The sequence below is a fragment of the Lepidochelys kempii genome, chromosome 21, assembly GCF_965140265.1.
Source record: "Lepidochelys kempii isolate rLepKem1 chromosome 21, rLepKem1.hap2, whole genome shotgun sequence".
NCBI lineage: Eukaryota > Metazoa > Chordata > Testudines > Cheloniidae > Lepidochelys > Lepidochelys kempii.
The window spans coordinates 13,211,824-13,225,205 of record NC_133276.1 but is presented as its reverse complement, the minus strand read 5'-3'; the positions used below and the strand labels follow the sequence as shown (position 1 = coordinate 13,225,205).

Sequence of the window (13,382 nt, the reverse complement as noted above, 5' to 3'; positions counted from 1 at the left end):
ATAATGGAAGGAGAACTCTCAGTTTTCATCTTTACCCTCTAAGTGCAGAAGAAAGTCCCCCTCCCTAAGCTAGCTGCAAAGTCCCACTTTGAACACATCCCACCTAGTGGAGAATGACGCCTTCTTTGGTCTTGTCTGTGGTGAGGATTTTAGGGAACTCTCACCGCATTGCATCAACAAGAGGAGCGCTAGTGTAGACCAGCCATCAGCATTCTTACCAACACGCCTGACAGAGCGAGGTTAGACAACACAATGATAAAGATCCCTGAGCCCTATCCAACTGCTACCATTGCTACCATCTGCATTGGTGCTCCAATGATGATGGAAGACTTCCTGACAGTCCTCAGGGCGGATGCAGCCCACATGCTCCATGCAGCTGCCCCGTATAGCTCCTCTAGAGCAGGGGGAAGTTAAGCCTACAGTGAAACCAAATTCCACCCTGGGAAGGGGACTGTGTTGGCTGCCCTGCCTGAGGTTCATCCTTCTTTTCCTGGAAGACGTGGCCTTCCGCCCATCTCACATTTCGAGGTGAAATGCCATGTCCTGTATGGAAAGCGGGCAGGATGCCATTTTCCCCTTGTCGTTTTTCCCCAGGCTGCTCTTTGTTTCTCTAAGCTGTGTCTATGAAACCCGCCTTGGTTGAGTGTGACTCACTGTCCTCTATTTGGCTGGTCCACAAAGGCAATGTCGGTGTCTGATGCTGCATCTGGCAAATAGCCTTAGTACTTTAGCTCAGGTACCTTGTTCTTTTTCACTGCAAAGGGCCTGGGCTCAAAACTCACCCTTGGCCCAAGCATTGGGCTATTTCCTACCTATCTTTCCAGCCACACCAGGGTGGCAGAGAAAGAAAATCCATTGGACCCATCCTGGAGGTGGGGAGGGGGAATGTATTTGGCCCCCTCTCACTACACATCAGGTTGGGAGAGGAAAGAAGACACTTTGCCTGGTCACAAGGGCAGGAGAGAGATCTCCTGAGACCTAACACCGTGGAGCACAGGACTAGAAGACCATACATCTCCTCCCACATCTCCCAGAGTCTAGCCCTAGTGCTCAGCTCCCAGTCCTGGAGCCTGAGAGGGCCATGTGATTAACCGGAGGCCATGAATTATTCACAGCTTATCCTCTCAAGGAGGATTCAGTTCCTTTGCAGGAAAGGGTCTCCTGAAACAACCACGGAGCCTCGCCGAGAGCCAGCAGCTCTCTCATGGAAACCCAAGACCTTAGGGGCTCTCAACATCCTCTCCCTGTGCTTCATTGGCTTTGACATGCTGTCTCTTCGCTCTCCAGAGGTGACACGGAAGAAAACACGGTGGATGCTTTAATAAAGACAAGTGGGATTCTTAGATGCCTGCAGTGACTTTGGGGGCCCTGGCAGTCTGAATGCTGTTGAGTGTCCTGTTACAGACCTGCAGAGTTTATTGATTGCCAGCAAGCTGCATTCAAATCATGCATTCTGATTTCACTCATTAAAATGACAAATTAAGCTGGCAGCCCCTGGGTTCTCTTGAATTTTTTTTTTTCCTTCTGCAAAGTGAAACCTTGCCCGGATTACTCATCGCTCCAACACATTAAGAGGCATTAGACAGACCTGGCACCTTTCGGAGGCGATGAAGAGGTTTGTTTTGTGTCTGTTTTGTGCTCCCACCTGGGTGTATTGCAGACGACCTCTCTGAAAGCTCCTGGTAGGGGACAGAGATGCTAAAGGAGCAGGGGAAAAGAAGGTGGGCAATCAAGCTGCAGCCATGGGGCACCGAATTGGTGCGGCACGGCGGAATCAAGAGAGTTGAGTAAGCAAGACACAGGCTAACACAGCCAATGCCTAAGTAGCAGGGTGCTCACTATCTATGCTACTCATATGGCCTCCATTACTGTAGTATCTGAGCACATCCCAAAACCTAGTACAAATAACACCCCTGGGCTACTATCCCCATTGCACAGATGGGGAACCCAGGCACAGAGAGACTGTAATGTGCTCAAGGTCCCATAGGAAGCCTGGGGAAGATGGAGTGCAGGTCTCAAACAGCTTGGGCTCATGCCCTAACCACTGGACAACCCTGCCTCCATACCAGAGAGGGAGGATGCTCCTTTGTTTAAGGTGCTCGAACGATGTGGGTTCTGTCATCTGTTCTATCGAATGTTTCTTGTACAAACCTTGGGCAAACCGCTTAATCTCCCTGTGCCCTTTCTTTCTCTCACCTTGTCTGTACGGCCCAGAGTTTTCAGAAGGGCGCAGCATGCACCATCAGGGGCACTGGGTGCTGAGCAATGTGGAAAATCAGATCACTAAGGGAGGCGCTGGGTCCTGAACGCTTTGGAAAACCTCCCCCTCCCCCCCCCCACCCCAGTGTCAGTTCGGAACCAGGTGCAGAACCACAAGGCGTGGTTCTCTCTCTTAGGGTTTTATTCTGCCCCCCATCACCAGAGTCTCTGAGCATTTTCCACGTAAAACTCAATAGCAGTTGTAAAGTAGCAACGGCAAAGCCAAAAAGTTGTTATAAAGAGGACCATGATCAATTGTTCTCCATGTCCATGGGGGAGTCGGACAGACGGCATCAGCTTCGTTTGCAGCAAGGGAGATTCAGGTTAGATATTAGGAAGCTATCAGGGTCGTTAAGCACTGAACAGGTTCCTTAGGGAGGTTGTGGAATCACCAGCATTGGAGGCTTTTAAGAACAGGTTAGACAAACACCTGTCAGGGATGGGCGAGGTTTACTTGGTCCTGTCTCCGCATGAGAGGACCATCTTATCATAGAACATGAAGATTGGAAGGGACCTCACGAGGTCATCTAGTCCAACCCCCTGCTCAAAGCAGGGCCAATCCCCAATTTTTGCCCCAGATCCCTAAATGCGCCCCCCCCCTCAAGGATTGAACTCACAACCCTAGGTTTAGCAGGTCAATGCTCAAACCACTGAGCTATCCCTCTTGAGGTCCCCTTCCAGCCCTACGTTTCTATAATGCTATCACTCTAGTGGCATTTTTGCCTCCGTTCCTTTCAGCTCTGGGTTCCAACCCCCGCCCCCCCCCGCCCACCACACACACACACACAAACGCACATTGACAGTGCATTTTGCTGTGGCATGCGGACACAGTGCCCTTTGCACCATGAAGCAACGCTGCTGAAGTGGCCATGTGATGAGCATGGTCGACATGCGTGTGGACACTGCATTGTGAGGTGCTACCGCACCACAACCCCCTCCCCCCCCATGAGAAAAATCTCATGATGTGAACACCATGACGCTGCAGTGTGGCAAGTTTGTCCTGACAGCCGGCCCAAGCTCTTCAGGGGGGCATCCCTGGGGCCTGGCGGTGACCATTCTAGACCTGACTCACCTAGCTTCCTGGGAAGAGCTGCCTGGAGATGGTCAGACGTGGGGCATCATGAAGACACTGGATTCCACTGGACTGAGTTGCCCTGGGATTTTCTAGCAGGAAAATGTCCTCCGGATGCAGCTCTCAGTGACATGGGTGTAAATCAGGAGTAACTCCTCCTAAGTCAATGGAATTATACTGGTGTAAGTGAGAGGAGCCTACAGTGCCTGCTTACAGGGCTTCACACCGGGATGAGTTTCCTGAGTCCTCTTGGTACCATTTTGATGATGACAAGCTCAGCCATTTTCCTGGGCACCTCATGCTCATCATCTTTTCACCCTGAATCCTGTCTCCCAGCTGCTCCATTCAAGTAACTGACGTGCTGCTCGCTACAGGCCACATCCCTTCGTCTTCCGACAAGGTTACTTGGCTGAGCCAGAAAACCTCCCACACCTCCGCCTGCCACGCTCCCGCTGAGTCCTGTGCCACCGGCTGGATTTTCACAGCTTCTCCTGACACAGATGAACGCTGCTATTTGCTCAGAGAGCGAAATGCCATTTGTCCCCGAAAGGCGGCCAGCTGGGGGTTTGGATTTCAGGTCAGAGCAAGGGAGCAAATCAGCCTTTATTCAGGCGCTTGACAGGCCCAAATAACAGGGTGAGCCCAGATGAGACCCAAACCTCCATTGTTCTGGTTGGTTTTAAATACCACGATTGTGCTGGTTCTCTCCTGGGCAGAGCTGCCATCTGTTTGTTATTTGCCCAGCAGGACAAACTGATCATGTCATGACACGGTGATGCTCTCTCAGACGATGTGTCAACATGCAAGGAGAGTGCTTGATATGGATAAATACAACTGGGATGCCTCATCTACCCTGTGAGGCAGGGCGGGGCTATTATCCCTGTTGTACAGGTGGGAAACGGAGGCACATGGAGGTGAAGTAACTTGCCCAAAGTCACAGAAGAAGGCTTTGCTAGAGTAGGGACTTGAACCCAGGTTTCCCAAGTTCACGGCTAATGCCTTAACTGCTGAACCATCCCTCCTCTTTAGTCTATGGCTCAGCACTTTCCAGCAGAGAGCTCAACCCCGGAACCCTCTCTGGTCACATGTGAGATCAGATCACCCAGGCCTTGTGATTTGTAAGCTGGCTTACTCCTCTCTTCGCTTTTTCTCCATCAGTCTCTGAGGGTTAGGGTAGAAAGTGAACAGTTATCATGCTAATGGCTCTATACGTTCCCTCATTATTTATTAAACTCTAGTTCTAACGACTTGATTGAAAAACAATGCCAAGGCTATGCTCAGAATGAATAACCCTGGTGACAGAATATGTTCCAAGCCCCACACGTCTCACTGGGGAGAATCTGCAGGTGGCCCATTGGCTCCCTTGAATTCCCTTAGTTCCAGCAGGATGAGGGTCCCTGGTTTACCAGCCCAGGCTAGTGAAAGAGATTGGACACTGAATGGAACAATCAGGGACAGGGGATTCGTGTGCAGTTTCTGCCCTCTGCTGGCCACTGGTATGGAAAATGTTGGCCTGTTCTCTCACCTTTAGCCCAAAACAAGGATTCCGATGGCACGTTAAAGATTAACAGATTTATTTGGGCATAAGCTTTCATGGGTAAAAGAAGTGGGTTTTTTCCCACGAAAGCTTATGCCCAAATAAATCTATTAGTCTTTAAGGTGCCACCGGACTCCTTGTTGTTTTTGTGGATACAGACTAACACGGCTCCCCCTGATACTTCTTTAGCCAGTGACTTAAGTGAAGTTACTCCTGATTTACAACAGGGTGGACAAGAGGAGAATCAAGCCTCTAGCTGTTGGAAGAAAACAAACCAACTCATAGATACACATGAGGCTATTTTCATGTTATCAATCCTGGCTACTCCAGCTAGAGGGAGAGGCACCATTGATTAGGGGAAGCTTTGCACAGTTACTCTGCTGTTAAGAGCTGCCTTCTTTTGGGGCCCTCCTACAGGCTGAAGCTCAGCAAGTGAAGTCCAAAAGCCAATCAAATTAGGCACAAGAATGTATTTAAAAACAAAAGGAGTCTACGGCTTCACCCAGATGGGACAATCAGAGGAGGAGAGCAAGGCTTGCCCACCAGTGAGAGGGGAAATGACAGGAACTCTCCATGCAGAGTCAGAGGGGTGTGTTTAGGGGTTAGGGGTTTCAACTCTCCTTCCAGATGGAAAAGCAGAGGTGCAGTGTTATGTCCCAGGTTCCTGGGAAAGAGACTCAGTAGTGATGTATGGAAGTAGGAGCTTTACAGACATGTCTGCAAGGCACTGGTAGCCACACAACCTGGGGCATCACACCTTCTCTTGGCTCAGGGGCCAACCTGGTGAGGATCCTGTCTGGGCAACCTTTGTTCCAGTGCCTGGGTCAGAGGTCTAGCAGGGATGCCCCAAGACATTATGAAGGTCATCAACAGACTTGCCCTCTCCAGCTGGTGAATTGGGAGAACCTTTCTCTTCCCTCCCAGCACTTGGTCACAGTGAAGGACTGCTCATTAGTGAGTCTTGTTTCCTAGGATGTTCTCAAGGCCCTGTCTAAGTGAGGTTAATGTATTTTGACATCCCTAAGCACCCGCTGTGACTGAATTGCAGCTTCCTGAATAATGGAAACCTAGATGGTTATAACAGTTCTAGCCAGTCAGAAGACAGATCCTCAACTGGTGTAAATCAACATTAGTCAATGGAATGACACTAATTTACACCAGCTGAGGATCTGACCCTGTAATCCTCATTGCATCTCCTCCTGTGTCAAACTGATTGTTCTGCTTTTCCAAGATCAGCTCTTTAGAATAGAGAGGCAGCAACAGCTGTGCGATGGGGTGCCTGCCCCACACTGGGCTCTAAGGGGCTAACAGAGCCCTAGGGAGGCTGTGCAGGAGGCAGCCAATCAGAGAAGGACTGAAAGGAGCAGCCAATCAGGGCCAAGCAGGCCCATATAAAAACAGGAGCTGCAGGGCAGAGGAAGGCAGTTCTCTGCTGGGAGTCCAGGGAGGAAGGACGGTGTCTCTGGAGGGCTGAGAGAACTGCCAGAACCCTGGACAGAGCAGTGCTGCTAGCAGGGAGCGAGAGGCAGCTCCCAGCTGGCTGCTGGGGTTTGCAGGCTGAGGCCCTGAGGCAAGGGCAAAGAGGATGCTGGGACCATGAGGAAGTGGCCAGACAACTCGCTGCAGTAGCCAGTGTGGGAAGTGGCTAAACAACGGACTGCAGGTCCCCCGGAACGGGGGAACACAGCGTGTGGCATGGCCGGAGGGCTATGCTGCTGAAGAGAATGCCACGGCCCTTGGAGAGACATGGGAGAGACTTGGGTCCTAGAGCAGGAGTGACAGCGGTGAGGCACCACCCGAAGAGGGTGCACTGACATGCTGAGCTAATCCCCAAGACAGCCAGCAGGAGGTGCCACAGTGGTGAGTGAACCCCGTCACAAGCTGCATATGGCTTAGGGATGAGGGGAAACAGGTGAGTGGTGCCTCTCAACTCCCTGTCAAAGTTTATTCTAAGTAGCAGAAGAGGGGGGCTAGATGGCTGAGCCCATTGGGAGCAGCGTGAACTGTAAAATCAAGTGCCAGTCCCAGTCATGGAGGTGCTGAGTGTCCTTGTGCAAAATGAATTTGGTGGTCATGTGCACACATCCTAAAACCCATCCCCACAACCAGCATCAGTGGGCAATCCCAGCAGAAAGGCCGTGCTTCAAGGGGCATGGAGTCTGAAATGACCCCTCACCTCAGGCAGTATGGCGAAGAGCTATCAAAGGAAGCCACTTGCAGTGGACAAGTTTCATAGGTCCCACAAAACCCACAAACCATGCAACATATTCCTAAGAGCCATCTGCTGACACCTTAACTGCGTGCGGATACAGGGCACTTCTGTAAGAAGCATGAGGGGAAGATTGCTGCTTGCTTCTTGGAAGATTGCTTCTTGGACTGATTAAAAAACTCCATTTTCCAGGGTTCTCAAAAGCTGCCTTTCCTTTCATCAGTGCCAAAACTCTTACACAATGTACTGAAGCTGCTGAACATCCAACAACTGGGCTCGTTTTGCGGAATTCCGGCGTCTGACTGCAGTTCAGATGGAGATGGAAAATCGCAAGACATCCAATTTAAAAAGAGCAACTTGGAAGCAAAATTGAAATCACATTAAATGTCACAGTACTCTGTGGATGGCCCTTCAAGGATACATGGTCATTACTCACCCAGTGTGTCTTTTAAACTATGAATCATCATCTGATGCTTTTAAGTAATTACTGTATATTTCACTTTTAAACTGCAGCAGATGAAGAAAATAGGACCATCACAAATTCTGAATAGACACAGGACCAGATCATCAGCTGTTGCAAATTAATGTAGCAGTCAGGGGAGCTTTGTCAGTTTACACCCGCTCAGAATCTGGTCCATAAAACTGAAGTCAAGTCTTGTATGTTCTCCTGCTACCTCACCCTACTCCAAACCCAGTAAAGCAGCTCCAAATGGACAATAATGGTCAACGTGATTTGGAAATAGATTCTTGAGTAACCCTTAATTTGTTTCTAGAACACCGGCTAGACCTCTGTGCATGTGTCTTCCATACACTCCAGGACAATTATATCTGCAAGAGCTACCTCCCTTATGATTGTGCAACTAATTACATGTGGGTCTGTCTCTGACACACATCTTAAGATAAGGTTGAGACCCTAATTTCCATAGACACAGACATAGCCAGATTTATATTTCCAGTATACAGTTCTGATCACTCCTGGGTCCCTACTAACACTTGTGGGGCATGGATCAGTGTTCATGTCGCACTCCCTGTCAGTACCCGGCCTAATCCGGGGAAGCTAATGATCCAACCAGTGGACCAAATTTGGTGATGAATCCTGGTCACATGCCACCCAAGGCATGTTGTGCATAAAGAAGACTAACACATTGGAGTTCTTTACCCCTAATTTGAAATCCAGCCCCCCCAAATTCAGGAATCCCTGTGTTATAGGATACCAGCTCCTTTGAAAAGAGATGATAAAGATGGGGAGAAATGCCATCCAGTGGACTGTCAGGGAAAAAGAATCCCATTCAGTTCCACCTCTGGTTTCTACTAAGCTGCAGCTGGGGAGCCATTTTATTTCCATGGATACGTGACATATGGATTAATGTGGACATTTCGGCCAGAAACACAGTAAGTGACCATCACACTTTCCGCTATTGAGGGCAGAACTGGATATTTCAGACCGTTTAGGACTGATTTGATAGAATTGCTGCTTGATCAAAGACTGGGAGTGGATGTGTCATTACCCGATGAAGTGAGATGTAGCTCATGAAAGCTTATGCTCAAATAAATTTGTTAGTCTCTAAGGTGCCACAAGTCCTCCTTTTCTTTTTACACAAAGTAAAACTATTTCCCCATTTTATTCCCCCACTCCCCTTACTGTTCCTCACACGTTCTTGTCAACTGCTGGAAATGGCCCACCTTGATTATCTCTACAAAAGGTTTCCCCGTCCCCCCCTCTCCTGCTGGTAATAGCTCACCTTACCTGATCGCTCTCATTACAATGTCTGTGGTAACACCCATTGTTTCATGTTACCTGTGTATATAAAATCTCCCCACTGTATTTTCCACTGAATGCATCCGATGAAGTGAGCTGTAGCTCACAAAAGCTTATGCTCAAATAAATTTGTTAGTCTCTAAGGTGCCACAAGTCCTCCTTTTCTTTTGGCGGATACAGACTAACACGGCTGCTACTCTGAAACTTGCTTTATCAAATGAATTTTCTCCTTTTTTTTCCCCTGGGGATTATGGCAACTTTGCCTTCCCCTTGTTGTGATACACTTTGTTTGCTTGTTTGTACATCAGGTTGACCTGTGAAACAAAACTGGTCAGTTTCACTTTCTGGTTCTCCTGATTAGCCAGCACCCTGCTGTAGTATCTAGAGTTCCAGCATTGGAAGAGAGTGTGGACATTTTAAAATAACTGCATTATTTCCTTTAACTACTATTAAAGTTTCATTTGGATAGAGCGTCTACAGCCCAAAACGGGGAGTCAGGAGTTCTGAGTTCTGCCCTGGGTCTGCCATAGACTTGCTCTGTGATCGCTAGCAATTCATTTCACCACTTGGTACCTTGCTTTTCATGTCTGTAAAACAGGGAAGATGATACTGGGTCCACCCCCTCAGTGAAGTGCATGGAGATGAAAAACACTCTCTTAAGTATTATTAAGGTGCTCACCGTTCTTTAAGGCTCCAAACATCACAGTGAGATAGGTAACTACTATCAGACTTATTTCACGGGTGGATAAACAGAAAGCTGAGTAGCACTAGGTGAAAAAATGTACGTATTTTCAGGGGGGAAAATTCAAAAGGCTCTCAATACTTTTTTCTATAAGCTTGCACAAAATGCAGAATTTTTCAACAAAACCAAATATTTTCTTTCTTTCTGCTGATGAACAGATTTCAACCAACTCTAGAGTTGAATAGTATTTGGTCAGAGCTTGAGTTTGAAGGATCAATAAACCACCCTTGGTTTCCCTTTGGTTCCTTTCCTTTTTCTCCTCTGACACCATGATAAAAGGAGAGACTCTGCAAAAAGTAGCTTGAATCAAGATTAGGGTGTGTAATTTAAACCTACAAAAAGTGAACACTCTGCAAGGCAGGTTAAAACAGAACCATCAGCTTTCACTACGCCCTTATCTACATTACAGTTTTGTCAACGCAAGTTACACTGACAATCAAAAACTTGTATAATTACATCGTTTGGGCATGTTCACACAACACTCCTGGTGGCAGAGCGTATCCACAGTTGGGGCTCTAGCATCAACAGTCAGAGCAGTGCACCGTGGGTAGCATCCCATTGTGCTACTCGCCACCTTCTGCAGCTAGGTGTTGTGGGAAGGCGGAGTGGATCCCAGTGCATCATGGGTGCAGGCTCAACGTCCCATGATGCAGTTTTTTCTGTCCCATCATTGCATGAGCTTCTGACTGCGTTTTGCAGCATTTTTCAACAGCCCCTGTTTACTGTACACCCGCCGTCTCTGTCTGAAAGGATGGATCACACACTGCTCTCTACTGTTGTGGTCACAGTAAAACACATATCACGGATGGTCATGCAGTATATCATGAACTCCCACTCTGAACAGGAATCAGAATTGCCTGACCTGCTGTGTGTGCATCTTCAGGAACACTAGCCTGTACAGAAAGCTGAAGCAGGGACTTTCTTTCCCAGATTCCAGTGGGGGATGTTGAAATGCCCACGTGATCTTGGGAGGCTCAGCGTACCCCTTACTCCCATGGCTCATGAAGCCTTAAGCAGGAAACCTGGACAGCAGCAAGGAGTGCTTCAACAATAGGCTGAGCAGGAGCAGAATGACCATAGAATGTGCCTTTGGCAGATTAAAAGTGTGCTGGTGCTGCCTTTATGGCTGGTTAGACCTAAAGGAGGAAAATATTCCTATGGTCATAGCAGCCTGCACCTGTCCTCTTTGTTGCGCCTTGGTCGCTTCCTTATCTAGCAGAGGCACTCCACCAGTGTATAGGGGGTTCCCCTGAAGGCCACATCTGCAGAAACACAAGAAACAGAAGCATGACTGTTAGTTCACGCACAGCATTGAATCGTTATAGTAAAATATACCTCTTTTTACATATGAATCGCTTTCTCACTGTCCCTTAGCAATCACACACCTTGGTGAACACCCTAAATGTGGCCCGGGGGGCAGGGATGTTTAGCGTTCAAGATGGGGCAGTTTCTCAAACTGGGGTCTGCACACTTCTGGGGGTCTGCAAGTGTACTCCAGGGGGTCTGCAGGCCTCGCTGATCAACTCGTCCTACTTCCACCCAGTGCCTCCTGCACACTAGGGAACAGCTGTTCAGCAGCGTGCAGGAGGCGCTGGGAGGGAGGGGAAGGGGTGGGGATGGAGCACGCTCAGGGGAAGAGGTGGGGAAGAGGAGGGGCAGGGGTGGAGTGGGAGCAGGAAGAGGTGGGGCCTTGAGGGAAGGGATGGAGTGGGGGTGGGGCCTGAGGCTGAGCAGGGGGTTTGGGGGTCCATGAAAAATTTTAAAATCAAAATGGGGGTCCTTGGGTTGCTAAAGTTTGAAAACCACTGGTGGTTTTTTAAGGGGATCTCTGGAGGCAACTAGGGACAATATTGTAAATTCTGCTACCATTTTCCATAGGCGGGGGTCATTGAAGCCCCCTGAGGGTAAGCAGGGTAAGGTTCCAGGAGGTAAGACTCCTGAGGGTAAGCACGGATGCATCATGCGGCTTCAGTCCCTATGCTGCTCTCCGGTGTGCGGCTTTGGTCCCAGCACATATGATTGCCGATTGGCAAGGGAAAGTTTCCTACAAAGGGGGAAGGAACAAAGCAGCTCTGCCGAGGTACCTTCAGCAGAGGATTGGCAAGTACCTGCAGGAAAGTTTCCTGGAGATCTCGCTGAAGGATGCCCGTGAAATCTCTGTGTGCATTAACACACTCTTCCGCCGCACTACTTAGCTACACAAGGGAAGTTGGAGCACACGAAAACTGGTACATTTCTATCCCTTCACCCACTTCTAGAATATACAGAGCAAAAGACAGCTTTACCTCATATAACCGAGCAGCAGCAAAGTATCCACAGAGCTGTTGGCGGCAGAGGTAGAGTTGCAAGCAGAGATAGGGACCAAACTCTGTGAAGGGTAGGGCTTAGCATGGCCCCCCCACCCCCTCGGCAGCATCTCCAGCAGATCCCATTCTGAGGTGCCTGTCTCTCCCCATTCACTGAAGAGGGAGCCTATGCACCTAACTCAGGCTTAGGGGATCCCATTGTTCTTCCAATGATTTTCTAAGCATCTGAAAGTGAGGGCTGGTAACACTACATATTGCCACACCTAAATCCCTGTGTACTGAGACAGAGGGGAGCTGAGACTGGGTCTACTTGGTCCATATTAAAGGCAGGCAGTACTGCGACTGTAAGGGGGCTGAAAATGGACATGACTCAGGCAAACAGCGCTGAGACCAAAGAGAGGTTGTTCAGTTCATACCACAAGCACTGAGATCAGGATGAGGAATGCAGAATAGGCACCATCAGTGCGCGCCAGAGCCTCACCCCCCAAACCAAGGTGGGGAACAGAGAACAAGCTGCATGCCCTAGACACAGAGCCCTGAGCCTGGGGTGCCCAAATGGGTGTGAGCGACATTCTGGAGCTCCCCTTTCCCCCATGCTCCTGCGGGGGGAGGGAAAGGTGCAGGGTGAGACGAGCGCTATACAAGCTCTAGCAAGTAATGGTGCAGTGATTGGGCGCTACTCATGAAGTCTGCCTGCCCATTCTGCGCGTCCATTCGCTTTTCTCTGTCTGCCTTCTCCACAGCTCCAAATGCTTCTCTGAACGTCTGAGCTTTCGCCAAGACAAGTCTCATCTCATCTTCTGGGAGAACCTCATTGCTCATGTTGGCACCAAGTGCCAGCCAGTTCAAGCAATTCTCTGCCTCATTTGTAAGTTTGTGGATTCTACTGCCATGGTTATTGCTTTTCCTCAGAGCCTGGCTGATGCCTGAAGCACCATAGAAGACCAATGTTCAATTCCCTGTTCTGCCACTGATTTCCTGTGTGAACTCAGACAAATCATTTAGCCTTTCTGTTTTCCTTTCTGTAAAGTGGGGCTAATAGCATTGTCCAGCTCACAGGGGTATTGTGATGATTAATGCATTAAAGTCTGTGAAGCATTTTGAGTTCTACTGATGAAAAATGCTATTTCAGAGCAAGGTATTAGTATCAGAGTAACAGCTGGGTTAGTCTGTATCCGCAAAAAGAACAGGAGGACTTGTGGCACCTTAGAGATTAACAAATTTATTAGAGCATCAGCTTTCATGGGCTACAGCTCACTTCATCGGATGCATTGAATGGAACAGATTCACAGAGCCAGAAGAGTACCCAGAAGTCACCTACTACAGGACAGGCCCAACAAAGAAAATAACAGAACGCCACTAGCCATCACCTTCAGCCCCCAACTAAAACCTCTCCAACGCATCATCACAGATTTAGAACCTATCCTGAAAAATGATCCCTCACTCTCACAGATCTTGGGAGACAGACCAGCCCTCGCTTACAGACAGCCCCCAAACC

At 48.9% G+C, this 13,382-nt stretch overlaps 1 long non-coding RNA gene across 2 annotated transcripts; it reads right to left on the bottom strand.

The window, feature by feature from the left end:
• Nucleotides 1–9,879: 9,879 nt before the first annotated feature.
• LOC140901393 (uncharacterized) lies at nt 9,880–13,021 on the bottom strand. 2 transcript variants are annotated; one of them, XR_012155835.1, is made up of 2 exons: nt 11,864–13,021; nt 9,880–10,840 (listed from the first exon to the last, which is right to left on the bottom strand). It is a non-coding gene; the product is annotated as an uncharacterized lncRNA (long non-coding RNA). The 2 variants fall into 2 exon arrangements; XR_012155836.1 differs by lacking the exon at nt 11,864–13,021 and adding an exon at nt 11,687–11,733.
• Between the last annotated feature and the right edge of the window lie 361 nt (nt 13,022–13,382).